Source organism: Palaemon carinicauda, chromosome 15, assembly GCF_036898095.1.
Source record: "Palaemon carinicauda isolate YSFRI2023 chromosome 15, ASM3689809v2, whole genome shotgun sequence".
NCBI classification, from domain to species: domain Eukaryota; kingdom Metazoa; phylum Arthropoda; class Malacostraca; order Decapoda; family Palaemonidae; genus Palaemon; species Palaemon carinicauda.
Genome location: NC_090739.1, coordinates 46,244,401 through 46,266,900, shown reverse-complemented (window position 1 = coordinate 46,266,900; position 22,500 = coordinate 46,244,401). Strand labels below are relative to the sequence as shown.

The 22,500-nt window shown below is 39.7% G+C and overlaps 1 long non-coding RNA gene across 1 annotated transcript in view; it reads right to left on the bottom strand.

Moving 5' to 3' along the window:
* LOC137654279 (uncharacterized) overlaps positions 1–20,660 on the bottom strand; it is a 32,771-nt gene extending 12,111 nt beyond the window's left edge. Inside the window, exon 1 of the long non-coding RNA XR_011046583.1 lies at positions 20,546–20,660. This is a non-coding gene — a long non-coding RNA (uncharacterized lncRNA). The remainder of the gene's footprint in view (positions 1–20,545) is intronic.
* Positions 20,661–22,500: the final 1,840 nt, after the last annotated feature.

The window sequence follows — 22,500 nt, the reverse complement described above, 5'->3', positions numbered from 1 at the left end:
CCTAATAAATGACTAAGAGAGATAACCAGTAAAACGAATGTAGTATGACAATGGGATTATACCTGTAACGAGTACAGAGACTATAATTCTTTCTTAAAAGGAAGAAATGATGAGTGCCACTCTCAGACTGAAGAAAACTTATAAAACAATTTCTCTTCATAATTCCTGCACTGGTTACTTCTATCTGCACTGTGTACTACGTACACCGGCACTAGTGCTATCTGTATAATTCCACACCTGGGATTTTGAACTGAGCTAGTGTCACCATGGTAACACTTAATCAAGAGAGGTCACACCCTAAGAGGGATGACCCCTTCTCCCTTTAATTGACAGTCCCAGTCAATTAGCTGTTCATCGTAGAATTAGACGGCAGGTTAAGTATTCTACCCGACGTCACCACATACTGCTTCAGATCATGGACTTGCTTAGCGTAGTGTTTGTAGAAAACACTGGATGATTCTCACCCAGTACATGTGCGAGGACATGTGAGGTCCCAAGCTATTAACTGTTCACCACAGTAATTAGGGGGCAGGTTTTAATACACTATCTGCCGCCACAACGAAGTGTTTCAGTTCATGCACTTTTTTTGCATAGTGTTTGTAAAACACTCTGGATGATTTCCATCCAGTGTATGAACGAAGACACTCAAAGTCCATATACTGAAAGAAGTTCTGTGACGAAGCAATCTTTCTCGGATCATGACCTGCGGGAGTACTGTCCGGATCCGCTCTACGAATAAAGTAGGTGAGCTTCGCCCTTAGTTGTTTCAGGGATAAATTTAATCCAGAAGTTTCTCCTATAATGAGCTGATCTCCCCTTAAGTCTGCAGTTCTACGAAGATAGACCTTTAGACACACTACCGGACATAGAGAGACATCTTCCTTCAGAGGGCAGATTCTCCAGGGACCCCATCTCTTAGTGGGTAGCTCGTTTTTAGCGAGAAAGGATGGATCAGGAAAGAGATTCAGTTCTCCCACTTCCGTGAACTGAATGTGACCCTCATCTCTGGATAGGGCCACTATTTCACTAACTCTAGCCCCAGAGGCTATAGCAAATAGAAAAATAACCTTTTGGGTTAGATCCTTGAGAGAACAATCTTCATTGTTCACAGATGAGGCATAATGTAGGACCTTGTCCAAAGACCAAGAGATGGGCTTTGGTGGTACTGTGGCCTAAGCCTAGCGCATGCCTTCGGAATCTTATTAAAGATTTCATTCACCAGATCCACTTGAAAACCATTAGGAGAGGCCTAGTCAAGGCTGACTTGCACGTATTTATCGTATTGGCCGTCAGATCTTGGCTATGTAGGTGGACAAAGAAGGACAGACAGAAGTTCATTGAAATTTCTTCCGGTCCTTTTGCTTTCACAAACGCAACCCACTTTTTCCAGGAAGACTCATATTGTCTTCTAGTTGACTTAGCCTTGTATTCTTCTAAGAATTCTATATTGCCTTTTGAGATCCCAAATCTTTTTCTAACAGCTAAAGAAAATCATGAAATGAAGGGTTTGGGTTCTCTGTGATAAAACGAAGGCAGTTAATTTCTGAACCTTAGGAAATAAACCTAGGATCAGAGCTAGGACCAGCCTCATCTTCAACTTCTTCATATTGTCTATCAGCCCCACTAGAGGATCCTCATATGGGGCTACATATCGAGGTAGTTTCTTGAAGACGCTCGTGACGAAGAGGTTGAATTGCAGTTCCGGGACTTGTTCCCATCTGGGAGGGAATAGGTCTGCGTCCATGGACCATTCCAACTCTATCGGCTTGGACAGAAATAGAGCATCCACTGTCACCTTGTGGATCAATTGTAAATGAACTGCTGGCAGGTGCCATCCCTTTAAGAAAGGGATCTGTGTGGAGGGGACTTCCCCTCTCATGATAGGACCAGCAGAGTCTTGGGACTTTCGTGCTTTAATTTTTGTTAGAGAAGCGATTAAACAGGGACCGATATCAGTCTTTTTTTAACTCTTCAAGCGTTTGATGCAGGCTCTTAACGCATCTTTCCGCTGTGCTCTTTGCACTAGGTCTGTCACTATTGCGAACTGGGGAAAGTTTAGCGCTTTTCCCTGTTAGCGTCTTGGAAATTTGACTGATTACCCAAGTCTCTTGACAGACCTCGCGACCTCCTTTTATATTCCCAAGGGAAAGGAGAGTTGATGTGACCGTGGGCTTCAATGGTTTTTCAGCCATTGAAACCCTTGAGCTGGAGAAAGTCGAGACTTCTAGAAGCTTATCTTGCATCCGTGATGTCCTGGGAACCGGATCATTTCCTTGAATGTACATTGGCCAGCCTCTCGTTCAGGTATATAAATGCTTGAACCATTTCTAGGCTTGACTTTGACGTGACTAAGTTTGCCAATCCTATGAAGATACTTAGGACTGTGAGTCCGACACGTATCTTTCCTAGGATGAATGTTACTATCTGTAACTTGAATTCTAGATAGGAGGAAGGGGGTTGGTTGATGGAAGGTTTGCAGGACACCTTTCAGGTCTGACAAGACTACAAACACCCCTATTTGGGAAAAGGTCTAAATGTTCTGACGGATTAACATTCAGAACTTGCTGTTTTTTATGAACTTGTTGAGTGGTGACAAGTTCAGAATGACTCAGAGATTTCTTGAGTCCTTCTCGTGAACACAAAACAGCCTTCCCTGGAACTCGATGGGCTATACTTTTCTTACCACCTGTATGCTCTATAGCTCTCAGGTATACTCCTCCAGGAAGATTTTGAATTGTAGGAGAAGGTAAGGAAATGATGGTGGGGACATTTCTGTTTCCCATCAAGGGCTCATCTTCAATAGGCTTTGGACCGAAGGATCGAAGGTTCTGCAATCCTGAAGGAAAGTTCCTCCTAGCAGAAGTGTTTTCATGCTTCGAATAGTCAGTAGGTTTAGACTTTTGACCATCTGCCTGTGGCATCGTGGTCACTGGAATAGTGGGATGTTGTTGAGCAGCCCGGATATTTCCAGCATTTTCGATCTTCTTTTTAGGTTGGGGACCCACAACCATGGAAGATTTTCTCTTTGAAAGGATGCCCCATTCTTGGAGAAGACTTATGTTCTCTATGGTGGCGTTCTTAATTACTTTCTAAATTACCTCGTGTGGGAAGAGGTCTTTACCCCAGGTGTTGGAAGATATTAGCTTCCTCGTTTCGTGTTTCACTGTTACAGCAGCGAACACAAACTCTCTACATGCTCTCCTAGCCTTCATAAAGGCGTAAAGGTCCTTCACTAAGGTAGCCATATGCATTTTGGCTATGACCATGATCATGTCTGGGGTATTTTCATAGGTTGAAAACAACTCTATGTAGTTTTGTAGAGAAAGGGAGATCGCAAGTCTCTCCTTTGTCTCTTGTTCATTATGCAAGAGCAACTCAGATAATTTAGGGAGACATACATTAAATTGTCGACTTGCGACATCCGCGTCTAATTTTCCTACTGAAAAAGTCAAATGGACTTCTTTCCAATCCTTTTCCTGTCCGGGAAAAGCTGGTGACAGAGGCTTGCACTCTTCGAGTGTGGGACATGGCTTACCTGCCTCCACTGCTTTGGCAACAGATATAAATGCCTTACCCGTAAAGGGGAATGAGAGTGGAGGAGCAAGAAAGAAAGGGTGTCTGTTATTCAGTGAGAATACCTTCGACTCTGAATAACCCGCCTTTTTCAGACTACCCGAGAGGATAGTCTGTGCCTTATCATGGTCGAGAATCATGACCTCCTTTGGTTCTGTTCCTTTCCTTGACTTTGGTTCGTACTTCAGTCGAACCCAACAATTAAGGAAAGCATCAAAGCTTGGCCAAAATTGAATTTTGTCCAAAGGAACAGCACCCATTTTCTCAGAGATGTAGAGATTGCCATTTAAAATCGGCATCTGCTCCTCAAACCTCCAGGGATTGGTTTTGGAGCATGTTGGTACGTCTTGATCCATGGGTCGTTTGACTGACCCCTGGGAAGCGACAAGAGAAGCTTTGCGAGGCTCTATCTTGCATTTTTCTTCCTGCTTTTCATTTTGTTTATGAAAGCCCTCTATCTGATTCTTCAGTTGGATACATAATTGTACCATTTTATCCAATAGAGGAGTAGAAGACTAAGATGTCGACATCGATGGCTCTATAGCCGGCGGAAATTCCAACACGACATTTTTCTCTTCTACCTTGCAGCACTTCTTGCCCTCAATCCCAAAGGTTTTCTGGCCATCAGGGGTTGTAGTTGGCTCCTGAGGCACTACTATTTCCTTGATTGCTTTCGGAAATAGTAGCTTACGCATCCTATCATTAGGTAGGAAGGGTCCCGGAGAGATTTTTTGGAAGCCTCTCACCCAGTTGCGTAATTTGTATTGAGCTGTATCCCTAGTCTCCGTAGACTTGGGATTTTCAAAACCTTCAGACATTAATGTCCGACATATATTGCAAACCTGTGGGTTCCAATAATGTAGGGATCCGGAAATAATATTGCAGGGGGCATGAAACCTGCAAGTATTATGACCGTAAAAATACTTACTCTTGGCCTTGCAGAGGACTGCAGCACAAGGTATAATGGTGTTCCTCCTGTAAAGAAAGGAAAACCAAACGAGTATACAAAGGATTATCTCCCTGATAGCATGGAGGAAAGGCTACTCCTTTACTGTGTATGAAAACAGTAATTAAGGATGTAAAAGTCTCATTTTACTGCCTTTTTTCCGAATAGAAGGTTCCAGTGGAAGGGGAGAATGTACCATTCAGGCTTCCATCCAGCTATAGTACTATTGCCGGTAAGGTGCCGCCAATACACTGCCGGCAGGCTAGCCTCCGGTAGTATCAGTACAGTCGGCGTGCTGCCATCTAAGTCAGCACTTATCTGTACTAGTCTGGCCGGCGGTAATCCGGCAACAGAACACGTGAATAACAGTCCAAGGGAGAAATGAGGAACCTTGGGGATAGCAAGGGACTTCCCACTGTCAGCCATCATGGCTGCCGGCAGTCGGCAGCCGCCAGCCTCCAGTTGCCGCAACCGCCAGCTGTCGGCAGCCATCTTGGTTGCCGACAGTCATCGGCTAATGGTAGGGACCATAGCTGCCGATAGATGATGTTGTTTCCGGCAGTATGCATTGCCGTCAGCCAATGTCATGGCTAGAGAGGGAGTCTGGATGGCTCTGGCAACCTACCGGCAATGGTAAGGTTGCAAGATGCCGCCCAAAGAAAGACAATGGCTCGGCCATCAAAAGTGGACAGAGGGGTAGGTAACAGGGTCCTGTATAGAGTGTGAAAGGAACTGGCAAAATTGTCAGTCCCACCACCTGTTAAAAGAAACTCTGTTACAGTATCAGCAGAATCCTAGGTGATAGGAGAGTTTCAGTTCTCCATCCTAGAGATGGCCGATACAGTTAAAGGGATGGCGGCATTGCCGCCTCCTCTCAACACGGGAGAAACAGAGTTCCAGTGCCACGTCATCCTAGGCAAAAGAAGATCACTCTTCAGCCTAGAGGACTGCGGCGCAGGACTAGTCTTATAGTCGCAAGGAGAAGATGGTATCCTACCACTACTTCAAGTGTGGCTAGGGAGGACTAACCTCCATTGCCGGCAGCCTAGTCGGCAGGGGAATGATGATATTCTACAACCCATTCGCCCTACCGGCAGGTCGCCGACATAAGACTAAATACTCTGAGATTCTGACTAAATCCCAAAACCTGCTGGTATACCACAACCAGCGGTTTAAGGGAAGAGGCAGGATAAACCCTAGGTTAGTCATGTCTGAATAAAATTCAAGGCACAGCTATTAGGGTGCAGCCTGAAGCTACACTCAGAGGGAAAGAGATTAAACTAAAATCTCCGAAGAGACGTGTAATGTTTCATAAAATTCTAGGAGGTATCAGTCTTCGCTGAATTGAAAAACAATACACGAGGGTAACCGGCGGATGTCTGAACGTATAGTAAAACGCCTAGGTTAGGATACCTAGGCTAGACGAGATCTCGGTTACCTAAATCACCGAAACTCTAACTATACGATCGACAGAGAAAGGAAAATTAAGCACATTATCAAATCTTTACGAGAAAAATTGCCAAAATAGCTAAATAATTAAAATAATTAAATAAAGCTATTTAAACTGGAAGTCGTTCTGCTATCTAAATAACACATGCCTAACGAATGACGGCGCCCATGGCGCCTCCAGTAACTGGCCTAGCTCTTAAGCACAATAAATTACTCTAATTTCATTGTGAAACAGGAGCTAAATTATACTCATAGTAAAGACCCGATACTCAACTTTCCAGAGGCGGAAGATGGAAAAAGCATAATATAATCCTTTAAAACGATCAAAAAGTTAGATCAGCAGGGAATACCACCGAGCGAAATCGCTACAAAATAAAGAATGTCCGCCATCGTGGGAATGGCGCTGTTATCATACTCAATAGTAGTACGAGAACGGGGTAGCCTTGATACGGCTCCCTTTTATTTTGCCACACCTCCTCGAAGCGTAAACGCTATTAGGGGTGCAGATTGCTATGTGGCGTGTCAAGAATACGTCCTCTGATATTATGCGATATCCTTGAGAGAAAGTTTAAGGATATTCGCGCCAGGAGTTAGAATTCTGGATACCTAAAGGTAAAATTCTCTGGGAATATCACTGTAGTACATATATCCCTTAGGAAGCTACTTTAAGGAACTTCCATCAGGACGACATGGCTTGAGCTCAAAAATTATTTTTGAACTAATTCATTGATGTATACAAGTCTATCCTTTGGTGATATATAGCTAGGGTTCCCAGACAACCCGATTTTGCGGGACATGTCCCGAATTTTATCCTTTTGTCCAGTGTTCCAGACTAGACCCTCACGGGATGCTCTTTGTCCCGTATTTAGTTCATCATTGAAAATATATAAATAAATAGAAAAAATATTAACAAATTAAAATCCTTAACGCATGATATAACGTAAAATGGTGATTCTTTTTTTAAAGTACGATGATGATAATATAAATTGAATAACCAAAACATGTTACTGAAGGTTTACTGTGTTTACATAAAGCAGCCAATCGCGTTTGCAAATTATTAAATTGGTTAGCACCAGGTGAGCGCTGACTATTGAGTATTAACATACTGTGACATTTCATTTTAACCCTCCATACCAGAGTGCCATTACTGCTTCCTACAACCTACTTTTTCCTCTTTAAAACTAATTGCATGCAGCCCAAGTTGTCAAAACGTATATGTAAATTTTGTGATGAATAGTCCAGCGAGTGGACATTTATCAAACAAGGAACCAATTGCTTTGAAGCCATTGCAATTTCAGTATTGAGCATGGCGGGAAGAATGATATAACGAGACACATTGACCACTCTCTCATAAATCATGCCAACACAACTAGTAAGAGCAATTGGCCTATAATTTTTTGGGAGGTACGAATCCTTTATTGGTTTTATAATAAGAACTATTATCAATATTTTCCAGGACTTAGGGGAAGTTCCTGAAGTCCAAAAACTATTTAAAATATCTAAAAGAAATTGTTTTGTACTTTTTTGGTAGATTAAAAATCATGGAGTATAAAATATCATCTTCCCCAGGAGATGTTGGGGAAGACAATGAAATTGCATTATCCAATTCTTCCATGGTAAAAGGAAGATTGTAAGACACTAACTTTGTACTAACAAGAGGAACAACCGTAGTAGTGTTTCTAATATCCCTGAATGCTGCAGGATATTGTAAGACACTAGATATATTCGAAAAATGCCTACCAAACTCTTCAGCTACTTCTCCAGGATTAGATATAAAGAGACCATCAATTTTTAATATAGGCAAGGGAGATGGACAAATTTCCCTTGCAACCTTCGGATTCTATTCCAGACTAATGAGAAGAGGGGAATTATATTTCAATTTGCTTATGTATTTAATAAATGATTCTCTCCTTACCTGCTTAAGTTTTTTTTTTATTAGCAAGAGCTCTTCTGTATGTTATTTTATTGGCTAAACAAGGGTATCTACAATATCTCTTGTAGCAAGTTCTTGATATCTTCCGCATCAAAGCACAGGCATCATTCCACCAAGGAACTACAGGACGTTGAGGTTTACCTGATGTTTGAGGTATGGAGAGCATGGCCCCACACAACAATATGTTCACTAAATACTCGTATGCTTGTATTGAGCTCTGGAGTTAATTTTTCTTTTGATAAATTTCAGTGGATTTATTAAATAATCCCCAGTCAGCTTTCCCCACTTTCCATTTGGGTAAACATGGAGATGGTATATTTCTTATATACTTCAAGTGAATGGGCCAATGATCACTGCCATGATCATTTTGGTCTACTGTCCATTGGTAATCTAACCTCAAAGATGAAGAGCAAATAGTGAGGTCTATGGCTGAATCAGAACTGTGATAAACATCATGTCTAGTAGGGGAACCATCGTTCATTAAAGTGATGTCATTCATGTCAAGCAGTTGTTCTACTATCAAACCCCATCGATCACAATGTTGCTCTCCCCATAGGGTGTGTTTGGCATTCAAATCCCTCATCAATATGAAAGGTTGAGGAAGTTGGTTTATCAAGAACTGCAAGTCATTTAATTCTAGCTGACGAGGATTACCATGTGCATCCTGAAGTCTATTTTCTAATATTAGATCAAGGTAAAGTGAACCAATAGTGATCCATTTGTCAGTAAAGATTTGAATTGCACAAGCCTGCAATGCAGAATTCAGGTGAACAACTCTGTTTTTAAGAGACTTGCGAATTATTATGCCTGTGCCTCCCTGAGCACGAGCACCTATTAGAGGTGGAGACCTATAAAATTAAAAATTATAACCTAAACTGGGGGTAAGATCTCCCAATTTAGTCTCCTGTATACAGATTGCAAATATATTATGTTCTTTAAACAGAACCCGAACTTGTTCTCTATTTGAATTAAATCCATGGATGTTCCATTGCATGAGACATTAATTGGATTTCTTAAATTATTTTTTTTCTAATTTTGGAACCTAAGACCTAGAGAGAGATGGCTTGCCAGCCATACTTTCAATACTTGTTGATCTAGATAGTTAAAACGATTTTTTTGATGCTGTCCCTTCAGTTGCCCTTTCAGTTTTATTTTCAGTTCTTCTACCCTGATCCTGAGAACGTGAAGGTGAAGGGGGAGGAAGGGGCCTCTTTTGTCTAACAGATTGTGCCTCCATTTCCTCACCGTCATTGGATTGATGTTCTGTTAAGACAGGTAATGGTATAATTTGGTATGAAGAGTTCTCAATATCTGGCATTAAGAACTAATCAAGATCTTAAATCGATCCGGTTACAGATGTAGGGGCTATGAGAGCCTCACTAGAAGGAGGTTTGTGAGCCCCACCGGAGGGGGCAGAAGAAGCCCCACCGGAGGGGGCAGAAGAAGCCCCACCGGAGGGGGCAGAAGAAATCCCACCGGAGGGGGCAGAAGAAATCCCACCAGAGGGGGCAGGAGGAGCCCCACCAGAGGGGGCAGGAGGAGCCCCACCAGAGGGGGCAGGAGGAGCCCCATCAGAGGGGGCCAATGGAGACCCACAAGTGGGTGAAGGAGGAGCCTCGCCCGAAGGGCCCAGAGGAGTCCCAACAGAGGGTAACAGGGGATCCCCACTAAGGGGGGCCAGAGGAGCCACAACAAGGGGGACCCAAGGAGCCCAACTAGAGGAGTCAACAGAACTCTTCACTGCATCTGTATAAGATTTTTTCCCTAATAGCTTCTTTGCATGTCCAACACTGATGTGTTCATTAATAGATTTCAGCAATGCCTCTTGCTCTTTCTTCAATACAGGGCATTCTTTATCACGGGCCCGATGGTCACCTATGCAGTTCTAACACTCTACAGGTGTTGAACACTCCCCATGCTCAGGTTGGGCACACGATCCACAGATCTAATTCCTAGTACAAATACGGGAGGAGTGCCCAAAACCAAAACAATTAGAACAATGAAGCACTCTCTGTCTATATGGACGAACTCTAACTATTTCACTGTCAAAAACAATGTCTGGAGGCAAATAAGAATTCACAAAATTTAAAATAATCACTGATGAATGGGGCACTTTAAATACCTTCCAAATCACATCTGGACACATTTCCAAAATCTCGTTCTCATCCAGCTCATATGTATCTTTATTAAATATAACCCCTTTTGCATAGCTGAAGTTGTAGTGAGGTTTTATTGTTTTATTATTCCATCAGGATCAAGCCTAAGATTGAGAAGCATTACTGCTTGTCCGTCTGTTTTGGTATTCACCAGAAAATTGTTACGTCCAAAACGAGATATCTCTGGTCTGTTTACATTACCAATTTTTTGGTTTACTAACCTCTTCACCTTGAAGAGGTTGCCTCTCTCACTTTGTGTGGTAATAATTAACCACTTAGCTAGATTTGGTGATCTAGATATTTTAGTTATTTTAGGTTCTTCAGGTTCATTATGAGGTCTATAGACATCTACTATGGGTTTCACAGACAGTGCAAGTGCGATTTTTTGCAATTATTCTGTAACGAACACTCGTATCAGTACGGGATTTTACTATAGTGTATTACACCCAGTAAGGAAATTTATAGGAGTATCATGAATCATTTATTGTAAATAATAAAGACTTTTATACCTATACCAAGAGGCAAAACTCATTAGCCAAGCAAGAAAACGAACACCAGGTTGGAAGAGCTCCGCCTGCCTACAACCCCCTTCACCTTCAACCCCCATTTTCTTCCTCCCCTCTCCTTTCTTCTCTCACCTGCCCTACGTCTTTCCTTCTCTCTTTCTCTCTCTCTGAATGTTGCTTTGATTTAAACATATTTTTTTATGATTTTTTTTCTATCAATCTAATAATAATTGACACTGTTGTATAAATGTATCAGTATAATCAAGGCTTTAACTCTGATGAATGTCCTGTAGAAAGGGTCAATGTTTATTAGTAATTCATAGAGTAACTGTAACAAGTCACCTATGCAAACTAATCTGAAGGCAGTTGTCAGCTTTCTCTTTATTAAAAAAGTTGAAGAGTTGGGGGACAAACTCATTTCTGCAACCATACGGACAGACATCTTCTGAGGTGGCCATCACTTCTTTAAGCTCTCCCTCGTAATACCAGTAAATGGCTAATGCCCTGAGTAGAAATAAGGTTTGCCAAAAGAAGGCAAGAAAACGCAGGTACGTATACAACAGCCATTTTCCTATCAGTCATAGTGTCTATCACTCAGCTACTCCAAAACCCTTCAGATAGGTGTCAATCTAATAATTATTTACATAAACCAATACCATAGAGAGAGAGAGAGAGAGAGAGAGAGAGAGAGAGAGAGAGAGAGAGAGAGAGAGAGAGAGAGAGAGAGAGAGTGATTAAAGCAGTCAGTCATCTGATAGGTAACAACCGATTGAATTGTTCCATATCTACAACAATAAATATTATAATTAGATAAGATAGATAGATAGATAGAGTGCTTGATATAAAAAAAAATCATACAAAATAAGTTGCAACTTAAGCTACCTTCTCAGAAAGAGAGCATGAAGGGAAGGGAAAGAACGGAGAGGGATGGATGGCGTGGAGGTGGAGAGAGATAGCTTGAAGCAGGGGGAGAGCAGGTGAGGGATGAAAGGAGAGGGAGGGAGGGGGTGAAGGTAGAGGTTCTGTATATTATTGTTCGGTTTTGTGACTGGATGATTGAGATTTTGCCCTTTGGCATAGGGGTAAGTGTCTTTATAATTAATAATTAACGATTCATTATACCCCTATAAATTTCCTCACTGGGTGTAATACTTTATAGCAACATCTCGTATTGATACGACTGTTCGTTACAGAATAATTGCAAAAAATCGCACTTGCACTGTCTGTGAAACCCATAGCAGATACCTAGGTACTTCTTTTGCCCTTGAAAGCTTAACATTCATAGTAACTGAATTAAATTCCTTGTATGCTCTATGGGCTTCTGTCACTTTATCAAAAATAATCCAGTTTTCAAAGAAATTATTATAATTGCCAAGTTTATTCCTGATTTCTTTTATTAGTCCAAATTTTGAAAACTCCTTGTGAATATCATACAAACTCCAGTCAAAAGGCACTGGTTTAACTAACAGGATTACTGTTTTTATAAGTTCCTCTTATGGTTCCATAGTAACAATGGAGCTCTTAGAATTATTTATTGCCAAAATAGGAAAGGAAGCGGATTGGTCGTCAACGAGTTTTGGTGGGGTTGCCATAATGACGAGGACTCATTTCATCTGGATATTCCCCCCACCCACCAAGGAGCCACACTTAGAGGATGGGGTCATCCCTCAAATTAGGGCCGCCCTAGGGGCAATATCCAGATATACACCCCCGCCCTCAGCACTTGAGGCGTCATGACGGCCGTCAACGTCAGACCCAGCACTGAGGGAAAGGTTTGACATAAAACTTTCCCCTCGCTCGGGCATGTCGGGTACTCAAGTTCTTTTGAGATGGCATACCGTCCATCCCACCAGCGCCAAATCTAAAGAGGCAGCCAAACCATAGTCAAACATAAGCCAAAGTCACCAACAAATTCATGCCCAAGAGTTGGAGATGGAAAAAAATGAAAAAAACAAAAGGAAAAGAGAAAGTGCAGACTAAATTAATTGGATAAGCAGTTTGGCACCAAGGACCAGTGGGAAATCTATTCCCACCGAGCATCGGACCCCAGCTGCTGATCCTTAAGCACCCATCCTCATCAAGGCTTCAGCATCTGGGGGGACCAAAGATAATGGAAGAACATGGACAGAGGCTATGGCACTACCTAAGACTAGAGAATAATGGTTAGGTTTAGAAAGCTTCGATGTCTTTTCATGGATGTTATTAGATGTACCTTCAGTATGGGAACAGATACAATCTTCTTGTCTAGTGTTAAAAGACAAAGGAGTAAAAATTTATACAACGTGCTTTTTTGTCTGTGGTCAACTATTAAAGTCGTCCTTGATCAACAATTGCAGAGCAAACGGGATGAATGGATGACTAAGATGTGTCATGAAAGATGGTTTTCCATCCTTCAGCAATTAGACTTCAAGGAACAGTATTCTGAAATATCCATTTTGTGTGAATATCTATTCAATATTCCTGCTCATAATGCAAATGTGGTTCTATGACGACTGCTCAATGGACAGACGAAAGGAATAAGTTAGATGTGTCAACTATAGATGCTATTTTACAGTGTAAATGGAATACAGATTGCCTTTGCAAAGAATTTTACGGACATGCTTTCCATATGAAAAAGTTTGTTTCATAAATATTGATTACTACTTTTCCAAGTCAGTCTTTTTTTTTTTTTTTTTTTTTTTTTGTAATTTGATTTAAATATTAATTTTCCTAGTTTTGTTTCTTCATATCCCATTAAAATGCTTGATATTTTTCGATACATCTCTAGATTTTTACATGTTAATCTGTGTGTATATATACCATGTGTATAAATTTATCTAGATATAAATATTATAGGCTGAGAATTGCGAGATTTAAGAGTGTCCCAGATTGCTTATCTTGAAATCTGGTAACCCTAGATATAGCACATATCACGAAAGTGCCTTTCCTCTGTATATGTGGTGCCAAAAGGTCTAAAAGCTTGCGAAATGTACACTCATCCATTCGTAGATAATTAAATAAATCATGAGGTGTGTGATAGTACTTCTGTATTTGCTAGCCATTCCTTCATCCAAACCCTTTTCCCCCTTCTCGGCTGCTTACGTTTCTCGTAGGCTACAATACAAAGAGCTAGAATCTGCACTTTGATAACACCTTTTTCATTGCTGGCCGAGAGTAGACTAACCTGATTTCACTCAGGCCGCCTGCGTAATGTATGGGTACAATTTCGGCGCCCGGCCACTGAAGCTCCGTCCCAAACCGGAGACCTGCAGGTAGTACCGGTGCGTGAATGGGCGCCTTAAGTGCCCCATTCACGCTCATTGCAGCCTTCAGGTGAGAACGTTGTTGGCGTAGTTTAACTATATCGTTGCGTGTATGGCGTGATTTTATTGGTAACGCCCTGTCTACACAATCGAGCATGCCCGACGGGCAAACAGTGATACCAGGCCACAATAGTTAGTAAAAATGAGGGTTGATGACGTCAGAAGCGGGAAAACTAAAGGCAGGGATCTGGCAACTCTGTATGATGCCAGATTCCTGTCTGTGGTTTTCCCGCTTCTGATGTCATTAACCCTCATTCTTACTAACTATTGTGGTCTGGTATCATTGTTTGCCCATCGGGCATGCTCGATTGTGTGGACAGGGCTTAAGGTTCGAACTCACCATGTCAGTCATCTGGGTAGATAAAAGATTTTGAAATGAATTCATTGATGTATACAAGTCTATCCCTTGGTGATATAGCTAGGGTTGCCAGACGTCGCGATTTTGCGGGACACTTCTCGAATTTTGTCCCGTGTCCCAGACTAGACCCTCGCCTCATGATATAACGTAAAATGGTGATTCTTTCTTGAAATTACGATGATGAAAATATAAATTGAATAACGAAAACATTTTACTCAAGGTTTACTGTATTTGCATAAAGCAGCAAAACGCATTTTCAACTTATTAAATTGGTTGGTACCAGGTGAGTGCTGACTATTGAGTGGTAACATACTGTGACATTTCATTTTAACCCTCCTCCATACCAGAGTGCCATTACTGCTTCCCACAGCCTACTTTTTCCTCTTTAAAACTAATTGCATGCAGCCCAAGATGTCAAAACGTAAATGTAAATTTTGTGATGAATAGTCCAGCGAGTGGACATTTATCAAACAAGGAACCAATTGCTTTGAAGCCATTGCAATTTCAGTATTGAGCATGGCGGGAAGAATGATATCACGAGACACATTGATTCGGCAAAGCACACAGAAAGCATTTCCTCCACTTCAAAAGATGATCAAGAAAAACAAACTTCATTATCAAGAAAAACACAGAGAAAATAAGATAATAGCAGCATAAGTAGCCATAGCCTTTCATACTGTTTGCCATCATCCAATGCAAACGATTGTACAAATGTACTACCACCATTATTATTATCATTATTATTATTATTATTATTATTATTATTATTATTATTATTATTTGCTAAGCTACAATCCTAATTGGAAAAGCAAGATGCTATAACCCCAATGGCTCCAAAAGGGAAAATATCCCAGGGAGGAAAGGAAATAAAGAAAAACTACAAGAAGTTGAAGACCAATAACATTAAAATAAATCTTTCATATATAAACTATAAAAACTTGAAAATAACAAGATGTAAACTTCTAAATAGCAAGAGGAAGAGAAACCAGGTAGAATAGTGTGTCTGTGTGTACCCTCAAGCTAGAGATCTCTAACCAAAGACAGTGGCAGAACATGGACAGAGGCCATGGCACTACCAAAGACTAGAGAACAATGGTTTGATTTAGAAAGTTTTGATGTCTTTTCATGGATATTATTAGATGTACCTCCAGTATAGGGACAGATACAATCTTCTTGTCTAGTGTTAAAAGACAAAGGTTTAAAACTTTACGACAACGTGCTTTCTGCCTGTGGTCAACTATTAAAATCCTCCTTGGGTGACCAAGATGTGTCATGTAAGATGGTTTTCCATCCTTCAGCAGTTAGACTTCAAGGAACTGTATTCTGAGATAACCATTTTGTGTGAATATCTATTCAATATTCCTGCTCATAATGCAAATGTGGTTCTATGATGACTGGTCAATGGACAGACGAGAGAAATAAGTTAGATGTGTCAACTATAGAAGCTATTTTACAGTGTAAATATAATATAAATTGTCATTGCATAGAATTTTACAGACATGTTTTTCAGATGAAAAAGTTTATTTCATAATATTGAATACAACTTTTCCAAGTTAGTCTCGTTTTCTTTAGTTTCTTTCTTGTAATTTGCATTAAATATTAATTTTCCTAGCTTTGTTACTTCATATTCCATTAAAATGCTTGATGTCTTTCAATAGGTCTCTAGATTTGTATATGTTGATCTGGGTGTGTGTATTTACTGCGTATAAATTTATCTAGATTGAGAGATTTAAGAGTGTCTCGGATGGCTTATTTTGAAATTTGGTAACCCGAGATATAGCACATCTCATGCAAGAGTTTTTCCTCTGTATATGTGGTGTCACAAGGTCTAAAAGCTTGCGAAATTTATAGTCAACCATTCGTAGGTAACTAAATAAATCATGAGGCTCCCATACTAAATGTGACAACAGGTTTGTGTGTGATAGTACTTCTGATTTTGCTAGCCATTCCTTCATCTAAACCCTTTTCCTACTCCTAGGGTGCTTACGTTTCTCGTAAGCTACAATACTAAGACCTAGAATCTGCAGCTCCCTCTCTGATAACACCTTTCCCATTGCTGGCCGAGAGTATATTAATTACTAACCTGATTTTAGTCACTCAGGTGATTCAGGCCGCCTGCGTTACCTGCGTAATATATGGGTACAATTTCGGTTGTCCGACCACTGAAGCTCCGCCCCAAACCGGAGACCTGCAGGTAATACCGGTGCGTGAATGGGGCCCCTAACAAGTAGTACTTCCCCCACCTGTCATCCTGCCCCTAACAACTAAACTCTTCTACTGTACACCTGGAATTCTGGTATCTATAGAATATGGGGGTGACATTGGGGGACCAGAGACGACAGGGCATTTGTAATTGACAGTACATTACCAAATTTGGATCGAATTTTAACACACGATAATGATAGGGATATCTGATTGCATACCCATTATCAAAAACGAGCTCAGCACGATCGGAAACTAAAACGACTCTGATTTTGTGAAAATCCCTCAACAAATAGCAAAATTTTTAGTTTTATTTCAGAAGCAGGTCTTCTGGAAGATATTTAACTTTTAAAATGAAATCTTTGCTTTTGCGGTTTTAATTGATATCGGCGTCAATGACCTCAGAAGTCAGGATGCCAGAAAAACCCAAATCAATCAATCAATAAACAGCGAAGTTATGAGGATTTCAAAGTTGAGGGGCTGGTTGCAATAAGGAGCCCGAAAGAGGGGGTTCAAAGGGGTTGAACAATTTGAACCCCATTTTCTGACATTATAGGCCTAATTGTGACCAAACGAAGATAAATAAACCAATTTTAACAAACAAGACCTACGTGATGACATGGCACCGCACTATACACGATAAACTCATTTTGTATGTCCTGTAGGGCACAGGATTCCCCTGCGGGATAGGATCAGAAAAGCAGTCCTTCATGTAAGTACGTACGTACGTAAGTACGTAAGTAAGTAAGATAGAAAGCTAGCAATAAAAGAAAGCAAGCAAGCGAGTAAGCAAACAAGTGAGTAATTAAGCAAGTGAGAAAGTAACTAAGTGAGTAAGTAAGCAAGCAATTAAACAAGTACGTACGTGCGTACGGTACGTACTAAGTAAGCGAAGTATCCCTACGTTAACTATCAGTGCCATTTAATAATGAATCTGTTAACCCCTTTCACATTGTTATTGCTATTAGATAAGCTACAACCCTAGTTGGAAAAGCAAGGTGCTATAAGCCCAAGGGCTTCAACTGGGACTATAGCCCAGTGAGGAAAGGAAATAAATAAACGATATGAGTAGTAATGAAAAATTAAAATAAAATATTTTAAAAACATTAACAACATTAAAACAGACAGTTCATATATAATCTATAAATAGACATATGACATCTTGTTCAACATAAAAACATTTACAGCAAAGTTTGAACCCGATTAGGAATATCATTCCACAACTTGTCACAGCCGGATTAATAAAACATGCAACAACTCGAGGTAGTCTGATGCAAAGGAGATTCTAGCATTTTCTGAAACCCTTGACGGAGTTTTGGTTCATCCAACCAGTTTTTTATTAGTATAAATACATTAGTACATTAGTTACCATAAGTTCTTCCATTCTTAATAAATGGCAGTTACTAAAAATTTTATTAGATATTCATTGATTACGTTGAGTGACACTAACAAACTAACCATGTAGAGAGAGAGAGAGAGAGAGAGAGAGAGAGAGAGAGAGGGGGGGGGGGGGCGTAGTGGTTGTTACATGTAGGCTAACCTCGGTACAAACTGGATAAGTCTTTTCAATGATATTTCAGTACGTAATGCAGATTTCTAATCTAGCCCAAACTCTCAAATGAAATTAAAGCATAATGGGATAAAAAGTAGAGAGAGAGAGAGAGAGAGAGAGAGAGAGAGAGAGAGAGAGAGAGAGAGAGAGAGAGAGAGAGAGAGAGAGACACCACATATAAAATACTCGATAAGAACTCAATAACTCTTTCAGATTACATTCAATTACAAAATACATTATGCAAATTTCTAAGCTAGCCCAGACTCGCTAATAATAATATGAGAGAGTTACCGACTCCTCAAAGTTACGATGGACTGTATAGTAGAGTAGGAGATGAACTATGCCCGGAAGTATCTCGTCCCATTGTTCAGCTTATGTGTTAAGTACGAAGGATATCAATAACAGGATTGAGGATTTCTATTGATTAACTGATTTCGAGTTTTCTGGCAACCTGACATCGAGGGCCATTGACGCCGATATCTTTTGTTATAAATCTTGAACAAAAGGAAATTAAATTTCAATCAATAAAAGCGATGATGCCCTTTTAAAAGTTAAATAGCTTTCAGAAGATAGAATCTTTCATTAAAACAACATCATAAGAAATACTTCGTAGGCAGACGAGGAGATTTGTAGCATGAAAAAGTTAAATGTCTCGTTTGACCAGCGTTTACACTTGTGCATAAGACCATTACCTAAGAGGCTACTGCTTTTTACCTTAGATTACCTTAAAACTGTTTACTGCTTTTTACCTTAGATTACCTTAAAACTGTTAAAATTTCCTTGAGTTTGCAGCAAGTAAAACAAATTACCTTATATTTACCTTTAAAATGTCATTACCTTGAAACCATGCAAATTACCTGAAACTAAGGTAATTACCTTAAAAGTTAAAACCATGCCTATGACGTCGATGAGACCAGGGAGATCGTTCAACGTTAAGACACGAAATGAGGAAACGCAGCTAATTATTCGCAAGGCCAAGTGAAATAAGAGAGGCCAATAGGAATAAAAAATGGGTACCAATGGGGTAAAAATTTGGCCTGGCAAGGGCAATTTCCCGTGGATAAACCAGCCGTGTCCTTACCAGCTAAATGGTTGACAGGTTTCCACAATCATAAACCGTCTTGTTCAAAATTTATCACATTACCCACATTTTTAACTATAAATTTGAAAATATTAGTCATTCAACAATGACCTTAATATTAATTTAAATAAGTCATTACACATCTGAAATTTACTTCAATTTTATTCCAAGTACAATAGAACGTTAGAATCGAATAATTCTGACAGAAATGAAATGTGAATAATGAATGTACTAACTATACATTCATGAAAGATAAAACAGCTGAGACTATGGAATATATGTACTTTGATGATTAGAAGCTCGCTGTCATATGGGGATGGGGATGGTTCCCCTACTCTAGATATCAATAATCAATGAATCGAAACTGAACAGATCACAATACGAGAGAGAGAGAGAGAGAGAGAGAGAGAGAGAGAGAGAGAGAGAGGAAAAAAATTAGATTAAAACATAAAATGTTATTATTCCTATCTATCGTTCTTATTGAGAGAGAGAGAGAGAGAGAGAGAGAGAGAGACTTAGATTAAAACACTAACAGGTATAAGAGAGAGATTAAAAGAAGCTATTATTCCTAGAGAGAGAGAGAGAGAGGAGAGAGAGAGAGAGAGAGCGAGCGAGAGAGAGCGAGCGAGAGAGAGCGAGCGAGAGAGAGAGAGCGAGAGAGAGAGAGCGAGAAATAAAAAGAAGCTATTATTCCTAGCGAGAGAGAGAGAGAGAGAGAGAGAGAGAGAGAGAGAGAGACTTAGATTAAAACACTAACAGGTATAAGAGAGAGATTAAAAGAAGCTATTATTCCTAGAGAGAGAGAGAGAGAGAGAGAGAGAGAGAGAGCGAGCGAGAGAGAGCGAGCGAGAGAGAGCGAGCGAGAGAGAGAGAGCGAGAGAGAGAGAGCGAGAAATAAAAAGAAGCTATTATTCCTAGCGAGAGAGAGAGAGAAATTAAAAAAGAAGCTATTATTCCTAGCGAGAGAGAGAGAGAGAGAGAGAGAGAGAGAGAGAGAGAGAGAGAGAGAGGGTGTTAGAAGAAAATATACCGTTATTATTCCTATAGAAATAGCTATTATTCTATGTCAAAAATTTTTCTAACCTCTCAGATGCTGAAACCTTTTATATTAATATCTCCTGAAAACTGGTCACTAACCCATTCAAGCTAGACACAATAAACTAAAAAAGAATTGACAACTGAAATATCAAGTATTGAAATCTACGCAACCAGTCAGTACTGATGCCACATGCTTTCGTTACATTAAAGGAGCCGAAATCCTTTAATATGTACCACCGCCAGGTTTCCACATGGAGACGTCACCAAGCCAGGAGACACAGAAGGATATTCAGATTCACAGAATACAAAATTTTATTATAAATGAGATGCAAACTTGTTTTAAATCGACTTCGTGTCTCCTAGGGGACCACCATTAAAGACTGGGTTTGTTAATTACAAAAAATAGTCGGAATATTAAAGTCTCAATAATACCCTCTTACTTTACTTACCTTACTTTGAGGGACGCTTTTCATGTCCTATACTGCACGGGAACCCTACTCTCTAAAGGACCTCCACAGTTATTTTATCGTATATATTCCAAAGCAACCTGCAACACCATCTGAAAAAGAAAACAAATACATAATTAGGATCAAGTATGAAACTGATTATATGCAAAGTCTCCACAGAAATAGTACCTCCCCCCACCTAGAGTCATACGGGAGTTAATTGACTTCCCGGGCTCCAGTGCTCGATTGTATGGGCAAAAATGTATGAATCCAAATTAATTCAAGAACGTTACTGGATCTCCATTAAGCTAGGACCAGGGAGGACCAGGCATTGACTGCTTATGGCTCGGCACATAGATCAAAAGCCACCCCTTTCTTTCATGCTGGTTGCAGACACAAGAGAAAAAAAGGAAAGAAAAATGGAGGATAAATGGAAAAGGAATAAAAATAATGAAAACTGGCAGCATTACAAAGCAGCTAGAAATCGCTACAATTACCTTATCTTAGTTTTAAAAAAAAAAGCCTATTATAAAAAAGTGTGCAATGAAAATGACCCACGGAAAATACATAAGAACCTAAAGAGACTATTACGTCTAAAGACAGAAATAGTATTGCCTGACAGAACTAATGATCCTAAATGCCTAGCAAAAGATTTTATTGATTATTTTGAAGAAAAAATTAATCAAATCTGCTCCAGTTTTCACAACATCGGCACAAAAGAACGAAGGAATACATCAGCAACAGGTGTAAGTAAGCTAAGTGTATTCAAAGAGTTAAATCAGAGTGATTATATGAGAATAATAAAGAAAGTAAAAAAAAAAACCTACTGCGGAAATGACCCATTTCCAATTAACGATGTAAAAGATGCAGAAATATTCACCAGACAACAAGAGACCTACCGAAACGTGGTAAATATGAGTCCAACACAGGCAGTTTTCCCTGATTGTGAAAAAGTTGCATGTATCAAGCCTGTGTATAAAGGAAAAGGCGATACAGACAATTTAAGTTCATATAGACCAATATCAAATCTGTCATATTTTTCAAAAAATTATTGAAACTGCTGTACACGAACAAAACGGGAAACATCTGAAAAAATCTAATGCCATACCTGATGTTCAATCTGCATACAGAGAAAATTACTAAACAAACAACAGTGTTAGCGATTAAAAATGACATAACAGAAATTATAACAAATGGCAAGTGTTGCATTTCTTGTGATGCTTGATCTAAGTGCAGCATTTGATACTGTAGAATATACATATCTGATGGAAGACCTTAAAGCTGTGGGCATCGTAGAAACGAGCATATGACTGGTTTGCGAGTTATCTTGAAAACCGCAAAGTTAAAGTAGTAATATCAAATGTTGAATCTGAGACAAGAAAACTAAACAAAGGGGTGCCTCAAGGCAGTGTACTAGGTCCTCTCCTGTTTGAAATTTACACGATTGAAATGGCAAATATAATTGAAACTCACAGAGCTAAGTTTAAAATATACGCTGATGATACGCAATTCTATTTCCCAATAGAATCAGTTGATGAAGCTAAAAGAAAGATACATGAAATAATGAATGACACATTAAGGCTTGAATGTTAACAAAAAAACTCAAGCTCAATGAAGATAAAAGTGAATGTATTATTTTTGGAAATGAAAAAGATATAAAAAGAATTGAATGCTTCCAAAGTAATTGAAATAGGTCAATCGATCATTGACCTAAAGAAATCTGTCAGAAATCTTGGAGTAATCATGGATGACAGACTGACAATAAATGAACATATAAATATGGTAAGAAATTGTAACTATCATATTAGAAACATAGCATTTATTAGTAAATACTTAGATGAAAAATCTATGGCCATACTCATTAATCACCACATATTTTCAAGAATTGATTACTGCAACTCACTGTTCTATGGCTTACCAAATTATCAGCTGAAGAAAATTCAGAGTACAAAACAGAG